The 16,014-nt window shown below is 34.4% G+C and overlaps 1 pseudogene; it reads left to right on the forward strand.

The window, feature by feature from the left end:
- The first annotated feature begins 425 nt into the window (after positions 1-425).
- LOC100723096 (CGG triplet repeat-binding protein 1-like) lies at positions 426-15,652 on the forward strand (annotated as a pseudogene).
- Positions 15,653-16,014: the final 362 nt, after the last annotated feature.

Raw genomic sequence — 16,014 nt, forward strand, 5'->3', positions numbered from 1 at the left:
GATGATATAAAATTGCCTTCACTGTATTTGTATAAGGTAAATGAATTCTGTGTTTAGGCTTGGGTCCCATCTCCAAGGTATCCCATTATGTGTATGCAAATATTCCAAAATCTGGAAAAAGAAAAAATTCCTTACAAAAAGTGCAATATTATATAACCTAGTATTTATGATTTTACAATATCTTATTATTGAAATGTGGTCTTTTGAGAATAGTTATAACATTTATCCCTACCTTGGGCCTTGTACAGTTGATGCTCATTGAATATTTATGAAACGAATGGTGTTTAATCCTCTGGATTTTGCTTTAGTTACTTCTTGCTGAGACAAAATAACTTAAACCCAAAATTAAAAGAGGAAAGGTTTACTGTAGATCACAGTTTGTAGAGGTTCCAGTTCACAGTCATCTGACTCCAAGAGGAGTAGCAATGGCAGAAGAGTTAACAGATGAAAAACAGTTCATGATGCGCAAAAAGCAGGAAGGCAGCAAAGTAATGAAGTAACAAGAAAGCAAGCAGCAAGCAACAAGCAGGTACCCACTTTCTGTCCCTTGTATCATACCAAGACTACCCACCCTTACGGTGGGCAGCACTTACATTTAGATGAGGCTGCCTTAATCTTTGCATAGCACTATGAATCAATCCCAGTATCACAACCTTGATCCCAGCATCATCTATCCTAGATCCAGCCACCTCTGAAAAGCCCCACCTATAACAGAATGAGTCTTCTGGATGAACTTCTAGACACAAACCATTACATTCCATCGGTGGTCTCCCAAAGAATCATCTACATACCTTTATGCAAAAGGTGTGATATCCTCAAGCTATCTTTTCTAATGTCGTCTTCTGAAATACTTCATTTTTTCCTCTTAGTCTTTTCAGTGACCAATTTCTCCTCTGTTCCATCTTTGCATGCCACAGTTTTACTGGATCTTCCTTTCTGATCAAACTCAAAACTCTTTAAATCGTTCTTCTGAGTTCTTCGTTCTTGATTCTCAAGATAAAAATGACTAAAAGCTTCCTAATGCTAGCCATGTTATGGACCCATTACACTACCTTGACATTTATTTTGCCAGATTAATTTACCCACTGTGCTTAATCAGTCTTGGGCAATGACTCTGGATACAAGCAAAATGCAGGCAAACTTTCCAACATGGCATAATACACACCATTTGGAATCCAACAGCCAACTCAGTCCTTCTTACCAGTGGAAACATATGAAGGTTGGTCTTTACCAGCAGCATTTCCATCAGCATTCTAGTCTTCTGAGCTCTGAACATAATCTCCTATCAAGTACAAATTGAGGCATTCTAGGCTGCTTGTTTAGTTTGTATCTCCAAACCTTTCCAAACTCTTTCTCCAACTGAGTTTAAAGGCTCCTAAATTACATGATCAGTTGCAGTCATAGCAACACCCTCACTTCTCCCATTGCTTAAATAAAATATCTGGCATACAAAGTTAAACAGTAATGGTTTATTGTAGCTCATGATTTGTAGAAGCTTCAGTTTATAGTTGGATGATTCCAAGGCCGAGTGGCATGGCAGAGGGGCACTACAGCAGAGAAACATTTTATGGTAGGTAAAAAGCAGGAAGACAGAAATATGGTGAAACATCAAAAAGTGAGCAGCAAGTCACATGCAGATACCTTCTTTCTGTCCCTTATATCCTATCAAGGCTATTCACCTTCAGGGTGAATACTACTCATAAGCGTAGTCAGATGTGTTATCCATTGTGCCACTGGCCCTGTGCTGGTAATACTCATATCCAGGTAGAATAGCCTTAATACTGGCATGGCACCATGAATCAATCCCATTAACACATATTTGATCTCAGTGTCATACATCCTAGATCCAGCCACTTCTGAAAACCCCACTTACCACCACATGAAGCTTTGGGAGGACATGTAGACACAAGTCATAACAGATATTTCAAATTAAAGTAAGATCTCCCATGTAAAGAGATATTGATAAGTGAAATTTGAAGAAAGGTTTTCAACAATAGTTGGCCCTTTCTGGAAGTCCCTTGATTTGAAAATACATATTCACAAAGATTTTATGAAAAATATTGGCAAAGTATGGGTCTGCTTCTTTTAGAGGGCTCTCCTGAAAAAAGCCACATGATGTTACCTGAGCAAATTACATGTTTGCTATGTAAATCATCTGATTCTGTATAAACTAGAGACAAAGAAGCAAAAATGCCAGCCAAAACTTCTCTCCATCCTTGGACAGAATTTCAGATGGTTAAAAAATTGTAAAGCAAACAGTTAGCAAACACAGGAACAGAAATATCCTGGCCAGTATTTCTCCCTTAAAATCAACCTGTCTACTAAACAGCAATTTATCCATGAAGAACATAAATCTTAGCAGAGATCTGTTTGAATTTTAAATACTGTGTAAAATTTTTGTAAACATAAAACATGTTTATTTTGGGGAACTGAATATTAGACTTTGCAAAGGCATTACATTATCTTTACTAAGATAACAAATTTTGCTTTATGGCACACTGGGGAAAGTGATTTTTGCAGTTGTCTTAGTTATTCATCGACACAATACCCATCACTTGCAACTTGAAGGAGGAAATGTTTATTTTGACTCACTGTTTGTAAAAGTTTTAATTCATATTCAGCTGGCTCCAAGGCAGGACAGCATAGCACAGGGGCATGGCAGAGAAGAAATAATCCATGGTAGGCTAGTGGGAAGCAGTGAGAGATCAAGGTAGGAGGGAGAGAGATATACCCTTCCAGGCCAAACTTCCAGCGACCCACCTCCACTGCCCAAGCTTCACCTCCCAATATGATGTTTAGCTATAAACTCATCAGTAGACTATCTGCTGGTGAATGCCACACTTCCACAATCCAATCACCTCTTCAAAGCTCACCTTTGAGTGTCTAAGGCTTTGGGGGGCATTTACATATAAGCTATAAAATCAAGGGTAAACAGTGTTTTTTCCTAAAATAAATGACTGCCTGTTTTTTATAATCCATGATTGAAGAATTTTTTTGTCTCCTTGCTGACAAAGTGATGATACAGAATATTTTTTCCTGACAGTACTTTGAAAATCTTAGTGTTACATTAAGAGAAAGTCAAACAAAAATATGAATGTAAAAAATTTGAATACAGTCATAACATTTATTGATTGATAGCTTAATGGAGGAATTATTGACAAATAAAAATTGCATATCTTAAGGTGCACATTATGTTTTTTTTGTTTGTTTGTTTTTTGTTTTTATCGGTACCAGGGATTGAACTCACGACTGCTTGCTTGCAAGGCAGGCGCTTATGCTGCTGAGCTAAATCTCCAGCCCCAACATTATGTTTTTTAGAACATGTTTTGATGTATGTATACACCATGAAATAATTACTATGATCAAGTTAATTTACATATCCAATTCCTCACATAGCTGCATTTGTGTGTGAAGACACTTAAAGTGTACTCTTTTTTTTTTTTTTTGTCTTTTTCATTTTTATCGTTACTGGGGATCGAACTCAAGACTGCCTGCTTGCAAGGCAGACGCTTATGCCGCTGAGATAAATCCCCAGCCCCTTAAAGTGTACTCTTAGTAAATATTAAGTATATTATACAGTATTCCTTAGTTTCATCAAGTATAGTTATGCTGACCTTTTAAAAAATTTTTAACTTCAAAGAGAATAAAACAAAGCAGAACAGAGCAAAGAAGATCAGAACAAACAAAGCAATCAACACAGGATTTCAAAACAAAACAACAGGAAATCAACAATGGTTACCATAATGTCTTTTGTTTTCTTCAAAATAGTTGTCCATATCTTCACACACAATGAATTTAAACAAGACAAAAATAGTAAAACACCATTCAAAACAAAAGAATGAAACATTACTGGCCTTCAAAATCAGACAATAGGAAAATCAACAATGGCTACCATAATGTTTCCTTGCTGTCTTCAAAATAGCTGCCTGTACATTCACACATACTGAAATTAAATAATACAAAACAGACTAAAACCAATCAAAACAAAGAATAAAAGCATTACTGGACTTCACAGAAAGATGATAGGAAATCAGCAATGGCTACCATAATATCTCATTGTCTTCAAAGTAGCTGTTCATACCATCACAATTAATAAAATCAATTCTTGTAAACTCGTTAGCAGAAGTTCTAGGCATATATAGCCTATACATGTACATCTATCCTTTCTGTATTAGAGGGAAAAACAGAACAAAACAAAGCAAACTACAATAAAAAGAAAAAACAATAGAGACAAATAACAATAGCAAAGAGCTGAAAAACAATGACAATGTAGGGTTTCAAAACAAGGTGATAAGAACATAACTATAGTTGCTATTTTGCATAGTTATCTTCAAAAGAATTACTCAGATTACCAGATAAAAACATGCAAAGTTAATCTAGTCCTATGAATGCTGTTTTGTTCCAAGAACTAATATAATTAGCAGCACAATCATTTTAGCTGTCAATGCTGAACTTTTTTTTTTTTTATTTAAGGAGACAAAGGAAAAAAAAGCAGAAAAAGAGTACATGTTATACAGAATTTCAGAAAAAAAATAAACAGTAGGAAATCACTAGTTACTGGATCACATATTGTCATCTTAGAAATATTTGTTCAAGTTACAAAATTAAAGCATATAAAGTGGAAATTCAAACAGTGAGACTGCAAACAGTTCTGTTTAATGATCCAACAAAACTCAGTAATATCATTGTCTATCTTATACACTTAAATATACATGCAGTTATATCGGTTAGAGCACTTTCTTTTCTTCTTTTTTGTACAATGACTATTACACATTTTAGGTTTTATCACTCCCATGGTTATTATTACTTTTTTGGAAGAGAGTAAAACCAAATGTGACATAACAGAACAGAGTCGGTCAAGTCAAAAGGGTGGACATAATAGATAATGTAAAAACATAATACAAGGTGATCAACAATGGTTACCATAATGCCTCCTGCTATCTCAAACAGAATTACCTATATCATCAGTTATAATAAAACTGAACAAAACAGTAAAGAACGAAATCAACAAAACCAAAACGTGGGAAACATTACAGGTCTTCAAAAGTAGATAATAGTGAACCAGAATGGGTGTCATAATGAATCCCACTATCTTCACAGCTGTTGCCTAAACTTTATATTTCCTATAAAGAGCCTCTCGGTGGACCCTATCTCTTGATCCACTCTGCCTGCAATTCTCTCTTTTTTCTCTTAAGTTAGTGTATCTAGGAAACCTGTATTAAAAATTATATGCAATCTTCTTTGCCTCATTTCTGTTGAGCTCTTTTTCTGTCATTAGTTGTCAGTTTGTCTTCTTCATTTCACTTTCTGCTCCATTCATTGTGGCCTCTCTGTCATTGTTTCTGGAATCTTGGTATTTTTCTCTTTTAGAATGTCCTGCAGTATTCTCTGTAGAGTTGAATTGGTGGTTGCAAATTCCCCTAGTTCCTCTTTATCCTGGAAGCACCTTGTTTCTCCATTAATTTCTAGGGACAGTTGTGCAGGATATAGCAATCTTGACTGGAAGTTATTATCTTTCAAAGCTTGAATTATTTCCCCCCATGCTCTTCGTGCTTTGATGGTTTGTGCCGACAAGTCTGCTGTAATTCTGATGGGTGTTCCCTTGTAAGTGATCTGTTTCTTGTCTCTGACAGCTTTTAATATTCTGTTCTTATATTGGATTTCTGGAATTTTGATTATTATATGCCTGGGTGTAGCTCTGTTTGGGTTGTAGGTGGCTGGGGTCCTGTATGCTTCATACATCTGAGTATCTTTACCTTTTGCTAAATTAGGAAAATTCTCCTGGATTATTTCTGTGAGTAGCTTTTGTAGTTCATTTGTTTGTGTCCCTACCTCTTCTTTTATGTTCTTAATTCTTAAGTTGTAGATCCTCTTATCATCTTCTAGTCTTTGTATTATTGCTGTTTGTTTCTTTGTTATTTTTAAGAAGTTTTTCATTTCATGCTCCCATATTACAAATCTGCCCTCCAGTTCAGATAATCTATCCTTAGTTTCTTTCAAGCTGTTATGCCAGTTTTCGATAGAGTTTTTAGTTTCTTGGTAATCTCTTTGAATCTGCTTCACATATTCTATGTTTTCTCTATTTTCTCCATCAAATAATTCTCTCCTTTTTTTTTGTTCTTCAATTCCACCATCTGTTTTTTCTTGGATGGTGCTTAGCATTTCTCTAACTATTCTGCTTATGTCTTGCTTCAGGTCATTAACAACTTCATTCCTGAACTTGTCTATGAGGCTCTGGAGATAGCGCTTTATCTCTATTGGTGCCGTGTCTGCTATTGCCTGTTTCTCAGGATTGGGAGCCGAGGAGCCTTTCTTGTTGCTCCCTCTTCCCATATTCTTTGTTCCTTATATACAAGCATATATAGGAGGCCCAGCTTCCTTCCCTGTTTGCCACAGTCTGTTTGAATTGCACCCACTAGGTGTTCCCGCCCACTGCAGTGTACCAGGGAGTTATGGACTGGGCAGCCTATGTGGGGCCCACCCCTCCAGTTCAACCTACGAAGGCTTCACCACTAGGGTACACCTCCAGGCGCTGGGACCTGGGTTGTGCTAGCCTACTGGGTCTCAGCCAGCAGCGTCACATAGGCTAGGCACTGCTCCCCAATCCCGCTTGAGAGAGGGATATGTGACTGAAGTCACTACAGTGCCCTGTTCCGGCAAGTCTGCCTGGTCCCAGAATGTCCTGTGTTGGAACCTCCTAGATCGTGAAAGAGTCCCAGTTTCCCTCACTCACTGCAGGTCGATGCATGGCTCCCCACCCGTTCCATTCTCAACTCCATTCACCAATTCCCATTCTCAGAACTTTCGTGTGTCTCTCTCCCTGCCGAGCCAATTCAGACGCTGCAGCGGTGGCAGGAAAACCAAATTGTGGCTTCCAATGGCGTGGGCTCCAGCTTCCATGCTGAGGCTTTATCTGTTCCTGTTATAGCACCAGGATTGAGTTCCCAGTTGGTTTCTCTCAGCTCAGTTTGTTCTTGGGTCAGCAGGGTATATCTCCTCTTTCTTAGGATTCCTCACTCCACACCATTCCTGGATTCTAAGCTGGGTCTCTCAGAGAGCCTCTGTAGCTGCTGCTATCTGTCCGCCATGTTCTCCCGGAATCAGGAATCACTATTTCTACAGCATTGCATGGCTTCGGGGTCTCATGGAGTCCTTTCCATGCAGCATGCAGCCAGCAGAACTCACTAGTGCTGAACTTTTTAAAAACAGAGAAACAAAACAATTTCAAAGCAAGATAATGGGTAACAATTGTTAATATATTTTATGTTGTTATCTTTAAATTAGTTGTTGAGTGCAAGATTTAGGCATTTAATTGTTCAAATAGTATTAGCACAAATCTTTCTTTCCAATGAACTAAAAGAAATTAGTAGTATAACTATCTTGACTATCACATGCATATTTTTTCTTTTTTTTTTTTTTATTTAAGAGGAAAAAGAGAAAAACACAAAGCAAACCAAAGCGGCGTAAGGGTACACGCAATACAGAACTACAAAACAAAACAAAACAAAACAAAACAAAACAAAACAAAAAACATAACAGTAAGAAATCACCTGCTAGTAGATTACACACTATCTTCTTGAAAATAGTTCCTCAAATCACAGTATCAAAGAACACAAGGTGGACATTCAAACAGGGAGACTGCAAACAGCTGTGTTCAATGTTCCAAAAACATTGATATAGTCAGCTATTTAACACCCCCAAACACACTTGCTGTTATATCCGTTAGAGCTCTTTTTCTTTTTTTTTTTCCCCTCTCTTTTTTACAACAAAATTTACACATCTTGGATTTTATTACTCCTTAGTACATGCATATTTTTTCTTTCTTCTTTATTTTATTTTATTTTTTTTGTTTTTCCCTTTTTTCTTTACTCCTTTTCCTTATCCCAGTTTCTTATTTCTTTTAAACAGTTTCTGATTTGAACAGTTTCTGGTTTGTAGTGAAATCAGTGTGTGTGGAGATTCCTCAACAAACTAGGATTGGCCCAGCTATTCATCTGCTAGATATCTTTCCAGGAGAACTAAAAACATTTTACCTACCACAGAGGTATGTGTAACCATATTTATACCAGCACTACTTGTAACAGCTAGATTTTGAAAACAAACCAAATGTCCATCATCCAAGAAATGGATAAAAAAGGATGTGGTGTTTTTATACAATGGAATATTGCTCATCCATAAAGAAGGATGAACTGTAGACTTATAGGTAAATGCACGCAACTTGAGACCATACTCATAAGTGAAATAAACCAGACACACAAGCACCATATTGTTTTCATAATGTGAGAAGCTGAACGAGTAAATGAGAAGCTGAAAGAGTAAATAAGATCCAAAATGTACAATAGATATGCTGAACTTTGGATCTATAAAACTTATTCACTTTAAAACTAGAAACACAGAATCTGAGACCATCTTTTTCCTATTTTTCTATCCCTTAGCCTCTGGCAACCAGTCTTTGACTCTGTTTCTATGAATTCAACTATTAGATTCCACTGTATGTAAAATAATGTGGCATTTGTCTTTGTTTTCTTTTTTTCACTTAGTATTATGTCTTTCATATTCATCCATGTTGTTAGAAATGATGGGGTTTTCTTTCTTTCTAAAACTGAATAATATTCTATTCTACAAGTGTGCAGAACGTACTCACCCTCCCATTTTCTTTATCAAGTCACCCCTATTAACAAACACTTAGGTTGATTCCATGTCTTCATTATTGTGAATAATGGTGCAAAGAATATGGAAGTGCAGGTTTCTTTTTAACATAATGAGTTCATTGCTATTGAACAAATACTAATAGTGGATAGTCAGTAATGTGGTAGCTCTAGTTTTAATTTTTTGAGGAGATTTTATACTGTTTTCCATAGTGGCTGTACCAATTAACATTCCCAACACAAGTGCATAAAGGTTCTCTTTTCTTCATATCTTTGCCAACACTTGTTATCTTTTGACTTTTTTGATAAGAGCCTTACTAACACATACAGTATAATATGATATCTTACTATGGATTTTATTTTTATTTCTCTAATTATTAGTAATGTTGAGAACTTTTATATACACTTGTTGGCTATTCATACATAAGTCTTTCTTAGAGAAATGTCTACTTATGTCATTTGCTAATTTCTAAATCAGATTTTTTATTGGCTTGTATGAGTTTTTAATATATTTTGGATATTAACACTTTTAGTTATATGGTCTGAAAGGTTTTTTTTCCCTATTGTATGTTTTGCTTTATGATTTTGCTGATTGTTTACTTTGCTGGGCAGAAACTCTTTAGTTTTTCTGTACTCTCACTTGTTTTCTTGTTTTTGTTGCCTGTTCTTTTGGTGTCATACAAAAAATCAATGCTAAAATCAATGTCATAGAAGTTTTCTCTTATATTTTCTTCTAAGAGTTTTGCAGTTTTAGGTCTTCTATTTTATTCTTTAATTCACTTTGTATTGATTTTTTATATGGTTTAAGTTAAGAATCCAATTTCATGTTTTTGCAGGTTGCTATTTCAGGTTTTTGCGGGTGATGTTTACACCACACAAATTATTGAGACTATGCTTTCCCTGTTATGTATTCTTCATGACTTTTCCAAAGATTAGTTAGCTGTATGTATGTAAGTTTATTTCTGGGTTTTAATATTCTATTCTGATGGCATTTATGTTTGTTTTAGGATAGTACTACATTGCTTTGATTGCTATATATTTGTGTTATTATTTGTGATCAGAAGTCTGATGCTCCACCTTTCCTTTTGTTGTTGAAAATACCATTGACTACTTGATGTCTTTTGTAATTCCATTCAAATTTTAGACGTCTTTCAGTTTCTCTGAAAATTTCCTTATAGTTTTTGTAGGAGTTACATTGATTCTATAGACCACTTTTTGTAGAATGGATATTTTAATAATGTTTCATCTTATCTATAAACACAGGATATCATTTCATTTATTTGTGTCTTCTTCAATTTCCTTGATCAACATTTTCTAGTTTTCAGTGCATAGTTATTTTACCTCCTTAGCTCATTTGTTCTTAATAATTTCATTCCTTTTGACACTATAATAAATGGAATTTAATTTAATTGCTTCTTTGGATAGTTCACTGTTAATGTATAGAAATACAACTGATTTTTGTATCTTGATTTTACAACCTGCAAATTCACCAAATTTGTTTATTAGTTCTAAAAAAGTCTCTGTGTGGTCTTAAGATTTTCTGCATTTATATATTAAGTTAATATTTCCTGAAAATACAGACAATTTCATTCATTTCTTTCTGATTTGAATGTTTTTATTTTTTTTCATGCTTAATTGCTCTCATTAGTAGCTCCAGTGCTACACTGAACAGGAATGGTGAGACTAGGCATGCTTAATTTGACCCTTATCTTAGAGAAAATATTTTAACTTCCCATTGTTTCATAAGATATTCCTTGTGGGCTTTAGTAGATGGCCATTATTACACTGAGGTACATTCATTTATACATATTTTCCTGAGAGGATATTTTATCATGAAAAGATATTAAATTTTGTTAAATGTTTTTATGTATTTTGTCTGGCTTTGGTATGTGTTAATGCCGACTTTACAGAATGAATTTGGAAGTATTTCCAGTTCTTTAGAGTTTTTTTTTTTGAAAAATTCAAGATTGGTATTGAATTTTTAAGTATTTGGTAGAATTCATCAGTGCCACTTTCCAGTCCTAGGATTTTCTTTGATAGGAGACTTTGTTACTTATTGAATCTCTATTCTTGTTATTGATCTATTCATAGTTTCTGTTTATTCATAATATGCTTTTTATTTCATACATCTTATGTTTACAACTTGTTGAGTTTCCATAAATTTATATAATAACATTGTGATAACCATGCCAACCAAAAAATAGAGCTCTTTTCTCACTTAATAAAGTGCTCTTGTGCCCCCTTCTATTCAATGATCTAAGTGACATAGGCAGCAGCTACTTAAACTTTACCTTAGATTTATTGTGTTAGCCCTATAGCTCCATATAAAATGAATCATATAGTATGGACTCTTTTGTGTTTGACTTCTTTTGCTCAATAATATATATATATATATATATATGTATATATATATATATGAGATATATCCAAGTTTTCATATGTATTATTACTTTGCTGAGAAGGATTTCATTATATGAATGTGCTGCAATTTATTTATTTATTCTTTCATCCATTTTGCAGTGCTGGGATTCAAACCAAACTCTTGCTCATGGTAGGCAAGTATTCAGCCAGTGGGCTATACTCCTAGATCTATCTATTCATCATCATTAGGCATTTGTGTTGTTTCAACTTCTGACTGTTAGGAAGGAACCTGCTATGAATACTCGAACAAGAATTTTTGTGGATAAAATTTTTTATTTATTCCAAGTAAAGACCTAAGTAGGGATTCCAGGACATAGGTAGATATAATGTATGTTTAATTGTACGTGTTTGTGTGTGTGTGTGTGTGTGTGTGTGTGTGTGTGTGTGTAGTCTACTATAGAGTTTCTAAGTGGTGGGATAGTACCTTTTTACATACCTGCCACAAATGAGCAAAAAAGATAACTAACAAAGATTTTAATTTGTATTTTAATGATAATATGTGAGAAGGTACTCAAAATTATTAGCATATTGATCATTTGCTTATTAATGTATGTATGGTGCCTGTTCAAAATTTTGTCAATTTTTATTAAGCTGCTTTTATTTTTGTAGTATTATAGAGGCTTTATACTAAATGTAAGTAGTTATTCAATTTATGTATTACATGTAGTTACTCCCACTCAGAGCTTGAATTTTCTTTTTCTTTTTTCAAAATGTAACTTTTATTAGTACATGTTTGTAGTACATAATGACTACACTGATTGTAAGGAGTTTGGATATATACATAATACTTCTCAATTGTTTTTTCCTCTTTCCCTCCACTTCCATTTTTGTTATGGTACTGAAATTGATTACTAATTCTAGGAGTTTCTGGCAGAATATAGGGGATTCCATGTAGAGAATCATGTCATCTACAAACAACAATTTAACTTTTTTCTTACCTATTCATATCCTTTTTGTTGCTTTTTTTCCTTTTTCTTTTTTCTTTTTTTCTTTTTTTTTTTTCTGGTACCAGGGATGGAACTCATGACCACACACTTGCAAGGGAGGTGCTTATGCCACTGAGCTAAATCCCCAGCTCCTCTTTCTGTTGTCTAATTACTCTAGTTAATATTTTGAGAACTATATTGAATGGGAGTGATCACTATATTGTCTTGTTCCTGACTTTAGAAGAAAGGCTTTCAGTTTATTCCTGTTTCATATGATGTTGACCATTCATTTGTTAAAGATAGCATTCATCAGATTGAGATAAAGACCTTCTATCCATATTTTCTCAGGTTTTTTTTTTATTATTATGAATGGACCCTGGATTTTGTCAAATGATGCTTTCTGCATCTATTGCTTCTGTTTATGTGATGTATTAAATAAATTGATTTGAATATTTTGAACTAATTCTACATTCTTATGGATCATATGAGATCATGACATATGAACTTTTTGATGATTTGGCATATCCTGTTTGCCAGTATCTTATTTAGGATTTTTTTCATCTTTGTTCATTAACACATTTCTGTCACTTGAACCATTGGTGGTTCATGAATGACTGTCCCATCGAGTAGCTTGTATCACTGGTGGTACAAATGCATCAAATCACTTTTATCGGTCTCTCTGCTTAAATAGAATTAAATCACAGACACCTTGCTGTAAGGTGCACAGCAACAAGACATATGAATTATGGCCCCATTGTGAACATAATTAAAGAGATTGGCCTATAGTTCTATTTTTTTTTCTTTAAATCCTTTTCTGATTTTGAAATCAGGATAATGCTTTGTTCCAGGAATTACTTTGAGATTACTGCTTCCCATGCAATTTAATTAAAGAGTTTGAGAGACTTTGGCATTAATGTTCTCTGAAGTTTTAATGAATTCAGCAGTGAATCTGTCAGAACCTAGAGTTTTCTTAGTTTAATGTTTTTATTACTTTAGTTTCACTGACTGATTGTATTATTCATGATTTTGATATCTTTTTGATTCAAATTTGGTAGCTTACATGTATCCAGAAATTTATCCATTTCTACTAAATTTTCCATTTTATTAGAGTACAGGTTTTCAAAGTATCTGCTAATAATCCTCAGGATTTTAGGGGATCCTTTTCAATGTTGCATTTTTAATAGAATAGATTAGGGTCTTTCCTTAGTTTGGTAAGATTGGTTAAGGTCTTATTTATTTTGTTTAATCTTTCAAAGAATCAACTCAGATTCATTGATTCTTTGTATAATTTTTAAATCTTAATTTCATCTCTGATTCTTATTATTTGTTCTCTTATAAGAGTTTTGGGCTTCAGATCAGAGTTGGATTTTTCTTGTTTTTCTAAGACTTTGAGGTACACTATTAGTCTGTTTATTGAAATGGGAATTCTCTAGCATAAACTTCTTAGGGTTTCTTTCCTTGTGTTCCATATGTTCCAGTATGTCATACTGATATGGTATGACTGTAGAAACTGTCTAACATTTTTCTTTAATTTAATCTGTGATGCACTGATTATTGAAAAAGTATATTATTTAGTTTCCATTTGAAGTTTCTGTGTTATCTTTTGTCATTTATTCTAGTTTTACTGCACTGTGATCTGTTAATATGCATGGGATAATTTTGGTTCTTTTGTATTTACTTAGGCATGATTTACAGGCTAATAGGTGGTCTAATTGGGAGAAAGTCCCATGTGCTGATGAGAAAAATTTGTATTCTGTTGTTGCATGGAAGACTGTAGATAATTATTAAGTCTATTTTTTAAAAGATTTGGTTCAATCCTGATATTTCTTTATTGATTTTTTGATTAGTTGATCTGCTTATTTGTGATGTTGGGGTATTAAGTTTCCCTGTTACAATTGTATTGGTGTTTATATCATTTTTCAGGTCATTAGTGTCCAAAATAAGAAATACTGACATACTGTTAATTTATGTTGATATTTTCTAATGCTTTTTTCTAGCAGTTTATACTTTCAGCTTTTCTATTCAGACATGTGAAACAAACACTTGTGTGAGGATGGGATGAGTATTTTTTTCATACTATTACACAGTTGTTTTATCACCGTTTATTGAAAAGACTTTTTTCCTGTATAATTTCCTTGTTAGTTTTATATATAAGAATCCTTTTTAGTAATTTTTAATTTTTTTCTTTCCTTTCTTTGTCTATTTCTACATTAAAACCACGTTGTCTTGATTACTGTAATTTATAATGTCTTAAGATCAAAAATTGCAAAAAATTAAAAAAAAAAGATCAAACATTGCAAGTTCTCTAAGTTTTACTTTTCAAAATTCTTAGGTCTAGGTAGGTCCTTTGTCTTTCATCTAAATTTTGGAGTAAAGTCAATAATTTAAATTAAAACACATGTTGGAATTTAGGTTGCGGTTATGTCTAAAATAATTTTAGGAGAAAAGCAGTATTGGGTCATCCAGTTCACTAACATGGTATAGTTCTCAAATTATTTAGCTCTTTTAAAATTTATCTAGTAATATTGTATATTTGTTCATTGTGTATATACTGCACACATTTGCTTCAATGCATTTTCAAGTGTTTTAGGATTCTAAAAAATTGAGACAAGGAGGGAACACACCGGTGATGCTCCATCGGGTAACTAAAATGATGGTGACGATCCTTGTCTTACTTTAATCCCTTCCTCAGCCTTTCTGTTGTCTTCTTTTCCTTTCCCACTGGGTCTCATACACTTCCCTTCCTAGGGGCCACAGTCTTAAGTGGTGGCATGATTTCTTGGCACCACAGGGAAAATGGAGTGCAAGTCCAGAAGCTATTTCCCCACAGTCACTTGCTAAAACTGATTTGAAAGCGATCTGAGTTTGAACAATGGAAAGAGCCGGGATTTGAAGTGTCTCTGATTTTTTGCGCTGGAGGCCCTTTACAACTAGCAAGAAAAAAACCTGGAAAATAATCTAAACCTTACTGAAAGTGAGAATGAACTGATTTGCAGTTAACACCGTCACCTCCTAGAAACGTTCTAAGACTGTTCTGTACGTGGCTCTCTTGAATTGAGTCAGAGATTGTAGATGAGCTTCATGAAGATGGAGGAAAATCTGCACTTCTTGAAATGTAGTTCTGAATCATGTTAGCAAGTGTGCCATTACTAACCAACTTCAAATTTAGCGCGTGGTGACACAGGCCTGTAATCCCAACACCCAGGAGGCTGAAGCAGGAGGATCCCCATGATTCTGAGGTCAGCCTGGGCTGTGCGGTGAGTTTAAGGGCAGCCTGAATTGCATATTAAGCCCTTGTCTCAAATAAAATAAATAAATTCATAAATAAGTAACCACCTTCAAGTCAAAGTCTCATATGAAGAGAAAGGTAGAATTTGAAGAGCAAAATGTGAGAAAGAAGCAAAGGCCCCAAACTGCGTATCTTCAGTGCCACAGTACTGTGCAAACAGAAAAAGGCAGTATTATTTAGGACTTTGTGAAAATGTGCCTAGACGCCAATATCCTCCTTGAGAAGACTAATTATCCAGCAGTCTATGTTTTCCTGACTCGCGTGTGAAGAATTCAGGCTCCATACCCACGTCAGGCCATCTGAGGAGAGCTTGTCTTCCTCACTGATATAAGCATGAGAATCAGCTCCTCAACTCACAAGATTGTTGACAAGGAGGTCATTACTGTTGTGATTAAGATAAATAATGTGGAGTATTAAAGTTATATGTTGATTGTGTGGTTCATTTTATACTTTTTTCATTTAAAATCATGTGATGCAGAATAGTTTTGCAATGCATATATAGTTGCAGATAAAAAAGCAAAATATTCTCCCTGCAGAATTTGTTAACTTCAGTCACCCATGGTTTAAATATAACTTAGATATAGAATGTTCTAGGAGACCTGAAACCTGACAGTTATCTTTAAAATTGATGGGTTTTCTCCTGGGATGTTCGTACAAGAAAAAATATTCCATGCTTTTTTAAAACCCTGCTGCCATGTATGATTATTCCTTGTGAGATTACTTAATTATC

This window comes from Cavia porcellus, unplaced genomic scaffold (assembly GCF_034190915.1).
Source record: "Cavia porcellus strain 051 isolate PalLab524CR breed Dunkin Hartley unplaced genomic scaffold, mCavPor4.1 scaffold_3, whole genome shotgun sequence".
In the NCBI taxonomy this organism is placed as follows: domain Eukaryota; kingdom Metazoa; phylum Chordata; class Mammalia; order Rodentia; family Caviidae; genus Cavia; species Cavia porcellus.